The sequence below is a fragment of the Triturus cristatus genome, chromosome 3_1 (assembly GCF_964204655.1).
Source record: "Triturus cristatus chromosome 3_1, aTriCri1.1, whole genome shotgun sequence".
In the NCBI taxonomy this organism is placed as follows: domain Eukaryota; kingdom Metazoa; phylum Chordata; class Amphibia; order Caudata; family Salamandridae; genus Triturus; species Triturus cristatus.
Genome location: NC_140583.1, coordinates 1147120798 through 1147141463, shown reverse-complemented (window position 1 = coordinate 1147141463; position 20666 = coordinate 1147120798). Strand labels below are relative to the sequence as shown.

Genomic DNA, 20666 nt, shown 5'->3' with positions numbered 1-20666 from the left:
AAAGGTTACAACACACAACTTCAAAGAAAACTACACAATCTACATTTAAGAAAAAAAATAAGTATACAAAAGAACTAACAAATAGAACAAAATAATAAACAATACATTTAAAAAAAAACAAATTTAACTAGAACATTATGTTTTCTTCTCAGCTTCTACAAACTGCACCAACAAAAAACTTCCACGAAATTAAAGTCACCAACTACAACTAGTAAGTATTATTTGTTTTTCAATTAAAGACATAGCGATACAAAATACTGACACATTTTTAATATAAAAATACATTTTGCTTTCATACCAACAGATAATATAAAGGTGAATAAATAACGACCATCAATACATACTATCAATAAAAGCAAACCAACACTAATGTAAGTATAATGTATATAACATTAATTGAACTAGCATGTTTATTATTTAACATTGTGGGGCCGATTCCAATCCTGGAAAAAGGCTGTACAAATCGTTGTATGGAGCGTTTTTCCCGTACGACTCGTACCCAGTAAACTTTTCTTACAACCTAGGAAGTACGATTCGTACAGAAAGCCTCTTTCCATACAAATCGTACAAAAGACCATACGGCTAAAATAAACCAACGATTCTGATCCGGAACAGCTTGTACGCGATGTCTGTACGTATTTAAGCAGCGGTTTCCGCCCCAGCAAGTACGATTCGTCCCTACGGCACTCCGTACGGCTCTTTTCTTACGGGAGCCAAAAACAGCCATAAAAGCAGAGTCCCCAGTGGTACGAGTCATACAGGCATACACCCCCGTGCGTTGTGTATGTACGGTGCGTACCCCCAGTGCGCATGTACTGTGCGTAACCCCAACATCGCGTACCCCCAACATCGCGTACCCCCAGTGCACATGTACTGTGCGTACCCCCCGCATCGCGTACCCCCAGTGCGCATGTACTGTGCGTACCCCCAACATCGTGTACCCCAACATCGCGTATGTTGGGGGTACGCACCGTACATACACAACGCACAGGGGTGTATGCCTGTACGACTCGCACCCCGGGAACAACTTTTCCCGGGATACGAGTCGTACAAAGTTCGCTTCGTAGCGGGTAATGGCATTCCCCGTGTACGGGACGTTTTCGGTACAAATCGTAAATCGGAAAGCCGGTCCGGATCGTACTAGTATGGTCGGACTGCATTTTTACAATTTGTACGGAAAAGTGTCCGGGTCCGTCTCGTACAACTTTTCCCGATCCGATTTGTATGGATCGGGCCGATCCGTACAAATCGGATCGGGAAAAGTTGTATTTTTCCTGTACGAATCGTACTTCACGGGTTGGACGGGACTTGTACGATTTGTATGGAAAAATTTACCGATACGAGTCGTTCGGGAAAAAAAAATACAGGATCGGAATCGGCCCCTGTATGTTTATTAAACATAAATATACATATATTTAAATATATACTCCAAAAATGACAGAAGGAGCAAAGTTCATTTTATCGCAAAAGGGTAAACAAATGCTTTGTTGAGTTACACTTATATCGAAGAAAAAGTTATTGAAAATAAAACACATTGGAAATGTAGCAAATATTATTCCAATGCCTGTTACGGGAGAGCCACTACAATAGATACTAATGTTGTAAATCTTAGAGAACACAACCATCCCCCAAATGTAACTGAAGTTGAAGTAAGAGATGCCCTAGAGACAATAAGGTAAGCAAGCATAAGCTCCCAACAAGCACTCAAATACTGAAAAGTGTTTTAACTAGAGTGCCAAAAAATGTCACAATCCCCAATTTAAAAAGACTAATAGCAAATACTAAGAGAGCTACATCTCAATCTCCACCTATACCCCAACTTTTATAGAAATTGAAATACTTCCTGAGTACACCATCACAAAGAGGAAAGATTCCTAACAAAAGAATTATAATGTTTGCAACTAATACACATATGTATACCATCCACGGAGACAACCAACACTACATAAATAAATTGAAGCAATTAAAAAACCAACAGAGCTACCAAAAACTCAGACTTGAGTAATCACTAAGTAAAATAAGCCCTGAACTAAGCAAACAAACCATGTACGAATACCTGCAACATAAAACTAAGTGGAATCCAACTACACAAGGTCTTAGATATAATAGCAAAATCAATTATTTAAACTAAACAAAAAACTAAGCATAATTAAAACATTCCAACCATAAAACATATAAAAATCATTAAAAATGTTGTTTTTAATATTTATAATTGTCATAAAATTTGGAATACAGCAACAAATTATGACATTATATAAATATTAAATAAAAAATGTAACAATGAAAAAATAGATACAGTTCCCACCCATAGTAAATAAAAATAATTCTCACAGTTATGTAGTAGTAGAATATCCTCAGAAACGATAAAATCCTCAGGAAACAAAATAAATTAGAATAAAGTTCTCTTCATAACCCCCCAAAAAATGCAAAAATACAACTGTAAAAATAAAATCCAACACTGCAATCCTCTTGATAATGAAACCCTCAAAAACCCGAAAAAAGGGTACAAAACAATGCTCTAACAACACCGGTAAAAAAGGAAATGTCAAGCAAGGCTAACATTTTCCGTAAAAAAATAAAAAAGTGTTGGTAAATCGATCCGTTCTTAAAATCCAATACCTGTAAATAAAAAAGTAAACAGCACCCACCCACAACACAAATACAATCCCACAAGCATTACTATCAACATTAAAAACACAATGTATTTAATAAACACATAACTAACACTACATAACACTCTAATTATATCCAACACTATGTCCAACACATAAAACAATAACCTACCAAAACAACACATAACTACACCAAACACCATCAAGCAACACCCTAACAAATCTATTTACACTACTACTACCTAACCTCGACCTGAAAACTAACTTAAAAGTACATAATATAAAACTTACCTGAACAGACGAAAGCAGCTCCCAACCACGAGGTTCCGTCTTCCAAAATGACCTAAAAACAAAACCAATAGAAAGAGAAGTGAAAAACAAAAAAAAAATGATGGCATAATGTAAAAGACAAACTCCCCTTAAAAATACAATTATAAATATATAAAAAAAGTATTAAAAATAATATATACAACTTTCTGTATTACAATTAATTTTCCTAATGTTTGAAATAAATTTAAAAAAATATATAAAATATACATTAACTTATGATTAAAAAATCAAAAATATATTTAATGTATATGAAAATATATATTTATTTTATGTAATGTACAAAAAATATAAGAATGTAATAAAAAATAACGATATACAAAACTTTTGTTACAAATATTGTAAATTATATTATTTTATTAAAAATGATATTCAATATGCTAAATAATAAAAAACAACTGTGTAAAATACATGTTATTTAATTTTTCAAAAATGAAAAATATGTTGATTTTTTTTTAAAGTTACAAAAAATGGATACAAATGTTTTATTTTTTGTACAAGAATAATAATCAACCATAACAATGAAACTGTTTATAATAAGAAACGGAAAATACTTTGCTTTACCATTCCATGACTCTGGGGCTCATTAGGATGGCGGTCGTAGGCATATCTGGGGTGCTAGCGGAAAATGTTGTTTTCCGCATTCCATCGGCATTCCTCGCGTCCGCCATATTACAATGGGCAAAGATAGCCCATTTTCCATCCGCTGTGGAGTTTCGGGATCTGACAGAAATTTCCTTCCGCAACGGTGGCGGAGGGAGCCAATAGAGAAAGACCGCCGTGCGGAATGACGTCCCGACAGCTGGACAAATCACGATGCCTCAAACAGCACATCAGAATGCAGCGGAGAAACCAGCCCCTCATAGACTGTGGAAGCACAACTGCAGAGAGCGAAACTCGAATCCCGGTCACCTCCACGTGTTCCTGACCGCTATGGATCCAGCTCTTCAAGCCCTTCCGCTTCTGTACCTCATCTACTACCAGCATACCACTATTGTGCACTCAAAACAAGCTCATGAACAATAATCCACCTTGCTGTATGTGACATACACACAAGAAATGCACACTACACATGCAACACACATCTGAATTTATCACAATGCACAAACTACTCACACACAATGTCATGCAAATAGAACATCACACACACATTGCACCTGTCAGCAGAAAGAGCCATCACAGGCAAAGCACTGCATCCATCTACAACAAAAACACAACAGATGCATATATCAATCCATCACATAGCAAACTCAGCTGGACATCAGGGGGATGCACACTAGGCGGCAAGTACAAGGCAACATACACTGACATGACTTCATGCTCACTAAGCAGTGTGTGCACACCAACCAAGCCAGTAGCACACATATCTGAGTACCCCACCATGAACTCCCTCAACACAAATCATCACAGCACACAGATAACATCACACTCAGGAGGGTAGCGGTACCTCAGCAAACACACATACAGCTTAGACATCACCCACAGATGCACAACTCAGGGAAGCCCAGATGCAAACAACATGACTAGAGGACTGTGCTGCTCAAACATATGCACTGCACATGAGCAACCATGAGTGCTAACTAGTAGAAGAAAATTACACATAACTAATTGCGAAACTGTCCTGAGTGGCACATTGAGCCTGTACACAGATCATCCTCCCACAGTATAGTGTCACACTATGAAGTGGTGGGAAGGCTCACACTGACAAGGCATGGGGTGGAAGGCATGAGATTGAAGTGGTGTGTATATCAATAGTGGACAGGTAAGGAGTGTACAGTCCACAAACACACAGAGGAGTACCTCACAATGTGTGGGCATCAGAAGCACCTATAGAGGATGATATGACTCATACCCCGTACCATACTGGAGCCAAAAATGTGTCAAGTGACAGCAATGCATGAGAAAACTCAAAAATAATATCAGTGTGGCTGACCAGGTCAGCACAGTGAGCGCAAACTCAAACAAGACACATGGCTGATCAACAATACACAACACAGACTTTGCAGTGACACACTCTGCATACTCACCACTGACAGCTACAACAAGTAGGTGTCCCCTAGGAGTGCAAGGACACACCGACGCACTGCACAGTGCTCAACCTACAACTCCTACATGTGCCCACAATCTGAAGCACATGTTTGACAATGTAACCAAACAGGCACTCATTACCTGGATCATACATGTTTGTATTTGGCATGTGCAGGGGCACATACACATCAACACTACTGACAATGACAGGCCAATCACACTGTATGACTACTCAAGGGCACACATTCAAATGTACACATTTGACTATGAAGACAGGCCCACACAAGATGACTATACATCAACACTGCTGTGCACACATCAAGAAAAAGCCCACAGAAATGCCAGACCCTGGCCACCCCGCAAGTAATCCTGTGGATAGCCTTCACCTCTGCTCTGGTATTGCATCCTAACATGACATGTGTACAATTTAGCAAACCTGAGCACAAAATGATTAGAAGAAGAGTAGAGCATCACAAACAACCATCATTGCACCCTCAAGCCTCAGACTGAAGAAGAACAAAAGTGCCTGCTACCTCTGGAAACCTCTGCAAAAGTAAAACAAGCAACTGGCAGTGTTAAAGGGGATACAGAGCATTTGTCACATAAACAGATACCATACATAAAATCTTTTATTTAGCAAGGACATTGACAAAGCAGACAACAGGAGCAACAGTCTTCATTACATAATACCCAGATAGGCATCAAAAGTACAAAACAGCAAGGCCATTGGCCAGTACAAATCCAAAGTATGCACATGTGTGAATGAAAAACTGCACCGGGAATGGGCATCAAAAGTGACAAACAGCAAGGCCATTGGCCAGTCCATAGTTCTGGTCTGTACTTGTGTGCCTGAGAAACTGCACAGGGAATGGGTAACATGGTCCACTGCCATGGGAATCACCTAAGCTCAGGAGTTACAAATGGGCAGTCCAGGCACCGCTGTGGGAGAAATGGTGTGGGGAGGAGGACTTGGCTTCAACATTGGCTTTCAGTTGAACTTGGATGTGGCTGATTGTCAGGGCCAGTTGGAGGACTGGACCTGGGAGTGAGAGAACCGGCTGAAGTAGAGGCATCAGTGGCTGTGTGAGCCTGAGGGCTGCTTTGACCGGGTGGTGTGGTGGCACGGGGAGGTGGAGACGTGCTTCCAGGAGACACAGTGTGTGAGGGTGAAAGTTGAAGGCTGGGTCTCAACTTCTTGGGGATTCGATAGCCCACAAGTGTCTTGGCCAGAGTGGGAAGTGCGGTGGGCACAACAGCCTCACTCTCCACTAAAGGTGTATCAGGTGCAGGTGCCTCTCCCTGTGGGGATTTATTGGATCTGGTGGTACGCTTGGGGTGGCCTTGCCCTTTCCCCTGCATACACTGTTGTCCAGGTAAACACCCCACTTTGCTCTCCTGTCTCAGCTTCACAGGGGTCTGGGTGGGAGTTGACATGGGTGAATCTGCCTTAGAGAAGTGTTTGTGCTTAGTCGTTGCAGGCACCAGGTTCACAGCAGACAAGGCAACTGTTTGTTTGTCTTTGGGAGCAGGTGTGGGGATGGGAGTGCCCTTGGAAGGGGGTAATTTTGATGAATGTAATATTGATGCCTGCTTCTTGGCCCGATGCCCATGGGTGTCACATGATGGGCTTTTAGTTTTGAGCTCCTGTATGCCTGATTTGTATTGTGGGGATGGTGTCTGTGGTCTGGTCCGCTTGGACTGCTGCTGTTGTGTGCTGCATGTGGAGGACTTGGTGCCTGAGGGCATTCTCGTCAGGTAGTACCACTGGCAGGATGGTTGCTGAAGGGACAGGAGCTGGACTGTGAGCCTGTGACTGCTGAATGGCTGCCGTCACTGTGGAGGACAAAGACGGGACAGTTCGGTGTAGGCCACCCACGTCAGAATGAATCCCCTCCATGAAGGTAACTACCTGTGCCAACTTCTTGTCATAATCCTGGAAGGCACTCAGGAGAGCAGTCTGACCCACACACAGCTGGCGCAAAAGCTCCAGCGCCTCGACGCTGAGGACAGCAAGGGAAACAGGGGCAGCGGTGCCTGGGGGGAAGGAGACTCTACCCTTCCCAGGGTTCCGGGCATGGACAGCACTTGTAGTAGCAACCAGGAGGGTGGGCACTGGACGATGTGTGGTTGAAGAGGAGGCAGATTTTGAACGTCCTGGGCCCGCCAACATCGAGAAGTCACCGCTGGAATCTGAAGATGTGGAGGTTGGTGTTTCCGGGCAAGATTCATGTTCAAAAATAGGGACCCCCGGGCAAGATTCATCCAGGGCACTCCTGCCCCCCTCTGAGGCGCTGGTCACATCAGTGTCAGTGAGCTCATGTGTAGCAGTCATGCCAGAAGCTTCACCACTGGTGTCGGTCCCCTGTCCTTCCATGCCCTCAATAGATGCTGCAAGAGACAGAGACCTAGGTTCAGTATAGTGCCATACTCACAAACATCATATGCAAGCAAAGCACAAAACTTGAAAATGATACTCCCATGTAGCCCTCCTCCATGTACAGTCAGCATGTGCATCCTTTATGCAATCATCAGAAGATGCATGGAAACATGCATAGTTGATAGTAATGCCCCATGTGACGTTGACACAGCCAAATAGCTGGCCTGTGCCTCCATGTAACCTAACACACTATTCTCTGTAAGCATACCTACGTGCCTATAGGTCAGATAGATATACATCTAAACATGTTGTCTCTGTCACATATGGAGTCACTTTAAGGGAACACCACAGATACAGACTCCCAAATGTCATTTTGCAATGGCCACAAGCTCCTGCTATCCAGCATCTTGTGCTTTGAAGCACAACTACAGTTGCACATTGGTGTCTTCTGTGTAGTTGCCACAAATTTGATGTTTTGCACAGCACACATCTATAAATGCACACTAACATGATGCTCACTGCTGTTCACTGCCAGGTGATGTCTATGACACTTATACTACAGAAGGCCATATCTCATCTGTCAATGAGAAGGGTCATTGTTTTAAACACATGAGAAAGCACATGTTGTTAAAAAGCATAACAGCTGCACTCAACACTGAGGCCACTTAGAAGCCATTGCATCACACTAGAGACATCACAGACCTACCACTGCCTCAGGGTTGGTATCCATGCAGTCACTCACACCCAAAGTCACACTTCCCTGAATACTCACCCCAAACTTGCTTCTGATGGGTCTTCAAGCGTCCATCCAGCTCTGGCTGTGTCACTGCCAAGATGCGGGCCATTAGTGGTGTCATGCTCCTGCACGCCAACCTGCCACTTCGAGGTAGCATCCCCAGCATCATCTATGCCACGTTTTTGCTCAGCCGACAGATGTCATCCCACCTCTTGTAACAGTGTGTGTGTCGTCGGTTGGAGACACCCAGAGCCCGCACCTTGCGTCCAATGGCCCTCCATATTGCCTTATGCTGGTGGACCTTAAGCTGCAGGCATGGGAGACAAGAAGAGGAAGTTTCAGTGACACTGCGTTATCTACCACCTTGAGTCAGTACAGGAGCATAAAAAACATAGCACACCAATACATAAATGTTGTGCAGAGGCCATACAGCATGTCACGTAGTACCCTTGCTTCAAATAATCTCATAGAAATGTATACCTGTATGATGATGGACACATATCCTGGCCATCTCATACACATGCAGAGTGCCAGCACAGAATCCAATGTGAAGAAGACCCAAATCTGTGATGCAGTATGTGAGTGAGTAATACATACAATACATTTGAAATGATGTGTCGGGGCAGACTTACTGTGTCCAACACTACACACCCCTCAATGTCCTTGGCCAGTGAATTGCTACCTGTGTAATGGAGGTCACATTTAGGGCCCTGATCTTACATTCTCACACTCTACTCACAAGGTGTAGTCCTGTCTTGTGCAATCCCCAGGCCTAAGATAGCTCATTGAGAACTAGGTTGGAGGACAACGCATATGTTTCACTCAGTCCATTTACTGATGGGTCCATTTAAAATTGGGCAGTTTCTGTGCAGGCCAGTGGGACGCACACTGAGGTTAAGTGTGGGCCATCAGAAATTTCACATGCATGTACAATATGAGAGGATAAACAGTGCCTACACATTTGAGACAAAACACATAAAGAAAACAATGGAAGGGAGACATCTCCAAATTACATTTATCTGATGTGTCATAGGTGAATTACCACCAAGAGTGTTCCACTCAGGCATTTTACTCTTGTGCATTATGCACACATATCCATAGGAGCAAAATGAAAACTGTACACACATTCTTCAGTACCCTCTGGACGAAATACATTTGTAATGTCACAAATAAGCATGTGAAAACCTCATGGACTATGACATCACATAGCACAGGCAATGTTTGTTCAGACTTCGACTGTCCAAACCAGCAGTGTAACCGTATGGCTGCAAACCCCATTGACATTTAGTCAGCATGCTAGGCAGTGTATCACACATTTACATTGCCCAGTCTCAGACCAATGTTTGTATTTTTTATTGCTGAAGGAGGGCTGAAGAAATGTCCATGTTGCCATCCTTCCCAAATACTCAAGTGCAATTCTTACTAGGCCATGTATGGAGCATGGCACATTAACCTGCACTCACAGTCACATACTACTACAGAGCAACATCATGTGAGAACTCTGAGCACTCTCAAACATTAACTCTGAAACACTTACCAGTACATCTGGTGCACCATATAGCCTCCCAAACTGTGAAAGGACCTCGCCCACCAGGACCTCCAGCTCCCCTGTGGTGAAGGGACGGGCCCTGATGTTCTCAGTTCTCGCCATCACTGGATCCAGGAGACAGGAACAGCAGCAGTTGGTGGTGAAGAATGGCAGGCAGCAGTGTCTGAATGCAATTGAAATGTGTGGCTCTCTCACAGACATATATAGGCCCCTGGGGTTGTTTCAGTGGTACTCAGCTGCTGTAATTGGTCTGCGTGGTTCGCATTTTCTCGAAACCTTTTGAAACTCGCCTAAAAGCAGGTTTCAAAATTGTATTGCACTACCACGATCGCTGTACCCATTGGCTGTAATGGCATTGGCACAGGCGATGTCACACCACGGGGGCCAGGCAGTCGCTACCGCAGTCCTGCATCTTTCATTTGTACCCAATGACCGGGCCTGCGGTAGCGGAGCACATCTACCGCGGGTTTCAAAATTGTATTGCACGACCACGATCGCTGTACCCATTGGTTGTAATGGCATTGGCATAGGCGATGTCACACCCCGGGGGCCAGGCGGTCGCTACTGCAATCCTGCATCTTTCAATTGTACCCACTGACCGGGACCGCGTTAGCGGAGCACGCCTACAGCAGATTTCAAAATTGTATTGCACTACCACGATCGTGGTTCCCATTGGCTGCAATGGCATGGGCATTGGCGGTGGCACACGGTAGGGGCCCGGCTGTGGCTACCGTGATTTGGCATCTTTCAATTCTAACCAATGTCCGGGCCCGTGGTAGCGGAGCACGCCTACTGCGGTTTTCAAATGTGTAATTCACTACTGCGGTCGCCGTTCCCTTTGGCTGCAATAGTATGGGCATTGGCGGTGGCACACTGCGGGTGCCAGGCGGTCGCTACCGCCATTTGGCATCTTAGAATTGTACCCAATGACTGTGCCTGTGGTAGTGGAGCACGCATTCCACATCTATGGACACATTATGCTCTAGCAATAGCCAATTTTCATCATTGAACACTAGACATTCACAATGTATCACATCACCTGTTTGCAAAATTTAATGCTAGTGTGCCAAGCACCTCACTGATGCCTACACATGCCATGTCAGTTCACAGGATTACATGCTTTGGCATGTACTTACTCACATTTCACCTATGATATTGTTGTGCATGTACACAGATTTGGTATGTAATGGAGTCTCATATTTGTGCAGATGTCAATGTGTGAGATGGCTAACCAACACACATTGATGATGGCCTGACCACATAATGTGCCTATTTCACTGTGTACATTGCTTTGTTCATTTTGATAGTTGATCAGCTTACACACACTGTGCACATTGTGTAGAAAAGTTGGGCTCTGTTCGACTTAAGCTAGAAGGTGTGGTAGGTACAGCAGCTACATAGAAGTCAGCAGTGTTGCTGTTTCCAACATGAGCTGAGTCACCTACACCCAGGGCTGGTGACACAAGATGTATGAGTGTACTATTTACCATTCACATAGTCTGAATCTGTTTTGGAGGTAGTCAGCACATGTACAACTACATGAGACCAAGGTCTCTCTGCATGTGACTTGTGCATTAAGCTGTTGTTACAGTCCAGTCATTGTTGGCGCTGCGTCAGTCAAGATGTAAGATGTTTGACACATCTCATAGGGGAATTAAATTGACATGTGTCCCCTTTCATAATATGTAGGAGACGACCAAATGTGCATCGTCCATTCCCAGTGCTGGCGAACATGGAGGATGAGTACTTCATAAGGAAATTCCGTCTGGATCGCCTTGTGGCCTAGTCTGCCAGTAGGTCCAGAGGTAGTCATCATGGGTGCATAAAAACTGTTTCTGTGTTGTCTGTTGAATTTTAACATCATTTATGTCATGGATGGCATTGGATTGAACTGCAAAATGTGGTTTTTGTGGTGGAATTTCAGATTTTTGGTGTGTGGTAAATAAATAGGCCTTTTCAGCCAGTAGGTAACCCTAGGTGTTCAGCTCGCGCAGTTTTGGCAACTCCGCACTGCGCGACAATGCGGACTTACACTTTTAGTCTTCTTCGCGCGCTCAATATGCGTGATCGCAATGCCGAACACGCAGAATTTTCAATCTGGTGAAGAATGTCTCTCGAGCAGCATAAAACCTTCTCGAAAATGATGATTTTGTTCATTTTGCTAAAAAAACAACTCCTCAGGTTGTCATTTGGTTGTAGTTTGTTGAGCAAGGAGTCATTTTTCTTTTTTTACAATTTTTTAAAAGAGGAAGTTCCCCAGAGTCTCCAACTTACTGGTCCTGTGTCTTCACTTTCTTGGTATTGTGGCTGGCCTGACCATGTGGGTGACGGCCATTTTGTGAAGCCAGGCATTGTGCTTTTGCCATAGGCCTGCATTGTCTGTCTTGTCTCCCTTTTCTTGTTGTTGTGGGCGGCCTGGCCATTTTGTGGGACCAGCCACTGTGATTTTGCCATAGGCCTCCAAGCTTGTGGCCCGGTCTGCCAGTAGGCCCAGAGGTACTCATCAATCATCATTTGTGTTGTCTGTTGAATTTGAACATCATTTAGGGCATGGATGGCATTGGATTGAATTGTAAAATGTGGTTTTTTGGGGGGTTCACTTTTTGGGTGTGTGTTAGGTAGGCCTGGGCGGTAAATTCCGTTCTGCTCGCGGAATTTTACGGAATTTGGGTAATTTTGCATGCCGCGGAGAACGCGAAATTGCCCAAAATTGTGCACTCCGCGGGTTCGCGGAATTTTTTGCTTGTTCGCGTTCTCAAAATGCGTGTTTGCAAGATATTTCCCCCCGCGCATGCAAACAGCGATCGCGAACAGGAAAAAAGCATCGCGAACAAGCAATTCTGCGTGTTCGCGGAATTTCTGCGTGCACGCGGAGATTTTTTACCGTTTTGAGGGGCTTTGCATATCGCGACTACGCAAATTCTGCCCACCCCTAGTGTTAGGCCTTTTCAGCCAGTAGGCCCAGAGATACTTATGGGTGCATGAAACAACTGTTTATGTGGTGTCTGTTGAATTTCATTTAGGGCATGGATGGCATTGGATTGACTTGCAAAATGTGGGTTTTTTGGGGTCTATTTCACTTTTGGGGTGTGTTAAATAAATGGCTTTTTTTGCATGTGTATGTGTTGTTGTTGTGTAACTTTCCAACCTGTTTTTAGCCATCTGGATTTTCATTTTTGCATTAAAGCTGTGTTGTTTATCAGGTATCCTTTGTCTGGCCATATAGGTCTGCTTGAGTTCATTGTTTGCTGTGCCTTGTGCCTGTGAGTGACAATGTGGCTGGGGGCCATTTTGTGGTGGTAGTTAGTAGTGTGCTGTTTTTGCCACATAGGCCTGCGTGTCTTTCCATTGTTCCTCCTGTCTTACTGCTTCCAAATCCATCCCCATTGCCAGCTGCAGCTTCCTGATGCTGCATCCATCACACATGATGCACAAATTTAGGCCAAACAGGCTCCACTACATTTTTGTTTTTGTTCTTTGCTATTCTTATACTTCCTGAGTGTGCACAGTACACCAGGAAAGCCCTGGCCTTGTTGTCAAAGTCTCATAAATGGCTACACTGTTATTGTTCACTGAGTTACTAAAATTTTATAATTGTGACCACCACACACTAAGAAGTTATATATTATATTAGTTTGATTGTACTATCTCTTGATGTTCTTCTGGCTTTTTTGGTTTAAGGTGCACAAAAGACTGAGGAGAAGGTGTGTCATCATTGCCCGATGTGCTGCCAGACAGATGTCCTGCTGCTGTACATGATGTGACGTGTGAGTGACCTGACCAGACATCTCTGCAACTTGTGCAACTGAGTGCTGCTGACATCTGAAGAAGATTGCCCCCAAAAAAGCAGGTACCAGGTCCTCCAGTACCAAGAAAGTTGCTATTGAGAAGAAGGAACAGAAGAAGGAAGTGACACTTAAATATGGTGTGCCACCCAAAACCTTTTTTGGGAAACCAAAAATGACGCCTGCAGCAGTGGTGTCCGTGGGACAAGCTGGGGGCAGCACCTCCGCGTCAGTGGGCCCAACCCACCCACCCAGGTCCAAGCACATGAGTGTGGAAGAGGTAGCCAGCCTAATGGTGGAAACCAGTGATGCTGAGCCTGAGCTAAACTTCTTGCTATCTCAAAGTAGTACCCAATCAACGCAGGAGGAAACACGGCAGATGAGTGGTCAACAACAACAGCCGCAACCGCCACCTGCAATAGTAGTTGTTCCTCCTGAAGTAGGGGCAGTTCAGGAAATTGAGCCCCATGCAGGGGGAAAAAAAAGGAAGCCACTCATTCAGAAGATCCATTGTCTTCTAAATCCCCAGCAAGGAAAAGGAGGGTTAGTCCATCAAGTTCTTCGCCAAGCCTCCCTTCTGATGATCTAGATGCCACGTGGAAGTCACAAACTGAGTCTGAGAAGGAGACACGTCCCAAGACCAGGCTAGGGAAAAGGAACGTTCCAGAAAGCCTTACATTTATGGAGGATGATGTAGAACAGCAGGATGATGAGCCAGTCATCACGAACATCACTCCCGGCCCAAGGAGATGGAGACCAACATTATTACCCTATACAAAATCGCTGCGTGGGATGTAGCAAGCATACCTCTAACACAGGTAACACCAACACAACCTACAGCTTCCATATTTGCATGAGCAAAGGCCTGGCAGCGACCTACATCCAGCACAACCACCACCTCAGTAGAAGTAGGTACAGCACAGAGTCAAATTCAACTCACACCCTCCAGTTCATCCGGCATTGGAAGTGGCACCTCCAGCAGGAGGCAAAAGTTAAGCTCCCCAGTGTGGGACTTCTTTACGGTTAGCGTAAAGGAGGCGTATATTGCTATATGCTCCATTTGTAATACCTCTGTTAGTCGGGGTAAGCTTGGTACAAACTATGGTACCGGAGGCCAAATAACCCATCTGAAAAAACATCACTTGATCAACTGGGAGGACCACCTTCACGGCATAAAAACTGCAACCATTGGTGTTGGTGGGGATAAATGAGTAGAAGAAGAAGATCCGATCTCAGTGTGAGAGGAAGGACACAGAGACATTCTCTCTGGTAGTGGTACACAAAGTAGCCCTGTCCCCAGCAGTGCAGTGTTATCGTCGCCCACATCTTCAGCAACATCTCAGTGGCACAAGAGTAAGAGTCAGCCTGAAACAGCAAGGAGTACCGCAATGAAAAAAGGTGCATTGTTGAGCCTAAGAGAAAGGAAAACCATGCAGCCAACCATTATCAGCATGTTTAGGGGGAAGGGGCAGTACGAACGCAACCACCAAATAGCATGTTTGTACAATGCGAAGCTGGCTAAAATGTTAGCACTGGACCTTCTCCCTTTTTCTTTTGTTGAAGGGGTGGGTTTTCTGGAATTTGTGACAACCATCTGCCCAAAATGGCAGGTTCCCAGCCGCTACTATTTTGCCAGAGTTGCTCTTCCAGCACTACATCACGACATGCTGGAATTGCTTGGAAACGTCTTGAAGCAGAGTGCTGTTCAGAGTATCCACCTGACAACGTACATGTAGACCAGTTGCCAAGCCACTGATTACATGTGCATCACTGTACACTGCATCTCTTTCGTGAAAGTTAGAGAACAGATATCTGCTGGTGTTGACGCTGCTGCAATTTTTCATGCCACTAGCAAACATGCAACTGTAGCCATGTTTGCCATGGAGAAATCTCATACTGCTGCAAACATTTTGGATGAGTTTAACAGCAAGGTCTTTGAGTGGCTGCGCCCAAGAGGGCTTAACATTGGTTTTGTTGCCACAGACAATGGCAGTAATGTAGTTAGGGCCATGAAAGATGGTGGCTATTTCAGGGTCCCGTGTTTGCTGACTTTGTATTCATTTTTCAAAAAGTCTAGAACAACAATGTTAATGCAGTGTGCCAACTTACTGGCCACCTGCAGAAGAATATGCACACATTTCAGCCATTCTTTTAAAGCCTGGAAGCAGCTGAGGGTCCTTCAACTTGAGCATAAAATGCCAGTCAAAGCACTCATCCAGGAGGTGCCAACATGTTGGAATTCAACTTATTACATGCTTGATCGTCTGTTTGAGCAGTACATACCACTCAATGCTTATGTCATGCGAAGATTAGGGGATCCTACTGTGAGAGGCATGACCGTTGAGATGGGCCAATGGGACCTCGTTAAATGCCTGACAGAGATGCTACTTCCTTTTGAGGTCGTCACACGTAAAGTCAGCAGGGAGGACTGTACTATTGGCCAAGCTATCCTGTTCTTGCACATGCTAGAGCAGCAGCTGAAGGAGGTGTCTGAAACATACGCAGGTGTGGATGACAAACAAGACACACATTATTTGGCGGAATCCTTAGCCGTTCGCTTATCTGAAAATACAAGTATTCAAAATAACATTGTGTCACATCCACATTACATTACTGCCACAATTTTGGATCCACGGTACAAGGTATTTCTGAACAGTCAGGCAGTAATTCCTTTTTCAGAAGTGGATGTTGCCAAGTACAAAACTTTGATAACTGAGCAAGCCATTGACTTTGAAAAGGAACGGCTGGTAATTAGAGGCCCCCCGCCCCATGCCAGAACAGGTACTACAGGGCAGATTCCAGAGTCAAGTTCTACTTCAGAGCCTGAGGGCAGTGCGTTTTCCTCCCAGCAGTCACCAACACTCCCAATAACATCAACAACAGCAAGAACAGGATCATCCACACTACAATCGGCAACTGATTGGTTTCTATGGCAGGGGTATGGTAAGTCCAGTGCTGATGCAAAGGCAAAAGAGGCTGAGCACATCGGAGCACCCCTGAGCATTGAGCGGACGTTCCAGGCCTATCTGGATGACCCAACAGAGGTCTTCATGGATCGAAAGGCATTGGTGTATTGGTATGGGAAAAGAAGCCAATGGACAGTGCTCAGCAGGCTGGCGATAAAGTATCTGGCTTCCCCTGTCGCAAGTGTCTCTTCTGAGCGTGTTTTCAGTGCTGCTGGTGCCATTGTAACTTTAAAAATGACCAGTCTCTAGCCCAAAAGCGTGGAGAGGTTAACCATGATTGAAATGAATCAGCACTTTATACCACAGGACTACAAAATACGTGAATCACAGCAGGAAGAGGAGAGCGACTTCGATTATGTAAGTAGTAGGTTACATGACCTACTTCTGTCCGAACCACCAGAGTTTGAGGACGAGCGCCTCTTCCCTGACAACTAGGCTTTCAAATTGTTACTTTCTACCTTCCTTTATTTGTGTGTGTATCCGTCTTTTTCTGCTTCAAATCAAATCACAACAAATCCATCACCACCGTCTTCTCTTATTATTTCCCTCTTGGAGTTGCACCTCTGTGCATTTCACTGCCCACTCCTCAGGGTCCTGCTCCATCTTCCTGACTCGCCCTAAATACATTTCCCTCAAGCCAGACATTGGATGGAGAATAGCACAAGAAATGTTGCCTCTAACAGTCCCTCCAGAAGAAGTGGAACGTGACTATAGCTATCCTCCTTTTGTTTCCGAGCCGAAACTCATCACTGCAGAACTAGGCTACTGCCTCGGCAGGCATAAAAGCTCATCAATGTCAGAACAGAAGGTACTTGGCAGAGAAAGACAAGAGACTCTTCGAAGAAACTTGCTGACATGTCACATTTCTGCAAACTCAATTGACCAATGACCGCTACCCAGGCCGCGGCCCATCTCACAGCACTGACCATGTGAACCAACTTCAACTGTGACAAAATGCCACAGATGAGTAAGAAAACCGAAACAGCAACTAACACTCAAAATGAATGTGGAGTAATAATGAGGCCACTGGCTCGGTATAAAAGCACACACCTGTCAGAAAGAACTAGGCATCTGACAGCCAAAGAGAAGAGCAAGACAGGTAATGTTGGCATGCGTTGTATGCAGACTCAGAGTGATTGCTGTTTTTTGTGTTGATGACTTTGTGCATGAAGTCGAACTGTACTAGTAATTAATCTACCAGCCAAAAGTGACTCAAGTGACAGTCAATGTTTCCCTTCTTGTTGTTTAATAACCAAATTGTACTCCTACTACTGCAGGCGAAAATCCGTTGCAATTTTTAATATGGAATATGGACTTAGTCAGAGTCGTACTCGGTACACTACAGACTGAGTTGGAGTTGACCAACACATACAACACCAAGATGATGACCATACTATCTTCACAGTCAGTCAGTTGGATCGGAGATGATTGATGGAATAACTCTGGGCATTTCAAATCAAGTGGCATAAAAGGTAAATAAGTTAACAACCACAGCGGACCTACATGTCTGTGCAGTGGTGGAGTTGAGTAGTCACGAGTGTACTAGTGGAGGTATGACTGACAGCCGTGTGTTGATTTAGTTACTTACTTTGAAAAATGCTATGTTGCTGTATATGTGTCCTCGGGTAACTGTTTCTGTTTAATGGTGCTGTAAACAGGCTTGTTGTTTAATAACAAAATTGTACTTCTACTGCAGGGCTATCCATTGGATATTTGAATATTGACTCTGGACTCACTCGGTACACTACAGACTGAGTTGGACACCATGAGCATGATGATCACATATACTCTTCGCAGTCAGTCAGTACTTAGGATCGGAGCTGAATGATGGAATAACTTCGTTTCATGAAGTGCCATAAGGTAAACACAAGTCACCAAGTACCACAGCAGACCTACATGTCCGTGTAGTGGTGGAGTCGAGTGTAGTAGTATGACTGACAGCGGTGCATTGAAAATGCCAGGTTGCTGTATATGTGCTTTGTCTGGCTCTGTCAAAATTTCAGCTAAATGGAGGTTTTGTCACGGCCCGGTGCCGTGGGAATGCTCTGTCCTGTTGTTGGTGTAGCTTAAAAAATGCTGTAAACAGAGTAGGCAGACATGATGTATCTATCCATGCCGCCTCAGTCTAAAAGTGTTCTCTTCTCTATCTGTTGCACTCCACCATAATTGATGAATTTTTTTTATTCATTGATTTTTGAATATCCCATTTGTTTTTCCATTTACATTTACAGGCCGGCTTTTACCCTCTGCTATACTTGGAAAAACAACGCACACTTACCTTCCCAATGAATCTACAGATGCCAAGCAGGCAGTGGGGTCACCCAAAATTGATGGATGGAGTCTCCATGGAAGGGACTGAGGACCAAGAGGAATGCCGAGATGCAACTCCCCATTTGACCAGGATAACACAGTAACAGTATCAACTTTCTTCATCTTTTAAACAATTTGATTCATTTTTTTGTCTTCAATAATTAATACTGTGTGTTGTTGTTATTATTAATTATGTTTACTCTCTGCTTATAATTCATCCCTACAGCTATTTTTACATTTTCTTTGCGATCTTTAAAAGTAAGCCCGGTACAACAGAACAGAACACAAACTGTATGTAAGCTGTTTCTCTATGAGGGCAGACAGGCAAGGCAAAGTGCATAATATTAATATACTGATGCCCTGCACTGTCTAATTGTCTAGTAGGAGTTAGTAAGTTTTACTGATCATTAACCATCAAGTTATCATCATCATGCATGCATATCCTTTTTCACCCTTAACACATTTATGGATATGGTAGTCTACAAAGATTGTTTTCTTTTGCTGTTTGTCCATGCGTACTGTTTTTCTTTGTCAAACCTTTCCCCAAACCCCCCCTTCCCAACCATTCATCAAACCCTAACCGTCTTCCCCCGGGCTGTGTGATTTATTGAGGTATGAGTACATTAATGTACACCAATAATTGATCACACGCTTGCTGGGGCGGACGTGGTGAAAGCAACACTAATTCAATTTCATGGCATGGGGAGGATCTTCTTCTGCTTGCCCACCCATGATGATAAGTATATTTGCGAGTTAACTTTTTTAATAAAGGAACCTAATCCATAATCATTAATTGCCTGCATTGATTGTCATCCTTCCTATTACACACAGCACTAAAGGTTACGCGTGTGTCTAGTATAGGCCTAGCTGAGTGACTCGAAAACAACTACAGTTTTAACTTGTGGTACTAGGCTATCCCCTCCACCATTATGTTTTATTTACTTTGCTCTACTACTCCTCCCAGAGTCTCTCTCAGGCGACTGACTGTCTCATTTTCTTTTTTTGTAAATGCTACTGCCAGTGTCTACTACTACTACCACCACAACCATGGCATCTGATTCTGCATTCTCCTTTTGAAACCCAACCTGCATCGTCATGCAGCCATCACTGTATCTAACTTAAACATCAATCACAGGTAAGAAAAGAAAAGATGTTTGGGGGATGTATAATAATGGACTAGGAGGAAGAGAGACTGACCGTACAAGTAGGACAAGTCACTCAGTGAGGGGTACCGCATCTATCTGTGTCTTACAAAGTCAGGCAATTATTTAAATCAAACACTGGCTGTGGCCCTGCAGCAGCAAGGAAACAGTGTGACGTAAAACAGTAACCCCACCCAAAAAACATTAACCACATCGTATGTTAAGTATAAATATATATAATGTAATCCCCTAACAAAAATAAACTATGTAAAAAATCCCACAACAACACCTGACCCACCCCTCTCCCTAACCCCAACCAATGTCCAAAACTAAAAAGTCCAAAAAATCAAATGTCCAATTGTCAATAAAAACACCAACGACCGATTCCCACCCACCAAAAGAACCTATAAAAAAGGGGCAATTGAACAGGGTCTATAGCGGCGGGCTTTTCGGATGTCGCTCTCCAGGACATTGAGCCTCTTCTTGACCTCCTCTAGCTCCTCTTCCAGTCGCGCATTCTAGAGGGGCATGCGGTGCGCATATGCCCTGCAGTTGCATCCACAGGGGGGGCAGCAGTAGTGCTGGATGTTGTTGGTGGGTGGCGACGGGTGGCTGCCTGAACGTGGCGCCGAACAACTGGAGGGGCCTGGCTGAGGCCCGGGGCATTGGAGGAGGCTGCAGCTACTGCCGCCTCCTCCGCCAGTGCCACCAGCCGTCGGTACTAGGCGCAGATGGCCTCCAGCTTCCAGCGCCGGGCCATGACTGCCAACTCCTTCCTCGTTGGTTTTGGAGGAGCTATATCAAGAAAGAAAAAAAGAATATTTTACCAATGCT

At 44.2% G+C, this 20666-nt stretch overlaps 1 protein-coding gene across 1 annotated transcript in view; it reads right to left on the bottom strand.

The window, feature by feature from the left end:
• Positions 1 to 8273: 8273 nt before the first annotated feature.
• Positions 8274 to 20666, bottom strand: part of LOC146861630 (uncharacterized) — a 337542-nt gene continuing 325149 nt past the window's right edge. Inside the window, exon 6 of the mRNA XM_085646461.1 lies at positions 8274 to 8387. The gene's annotated coding sequence lies outside the window, so the exon portion shown is untranslated. The remainder of the gene's footprint in view (positions 8388 to 20666) is intronic.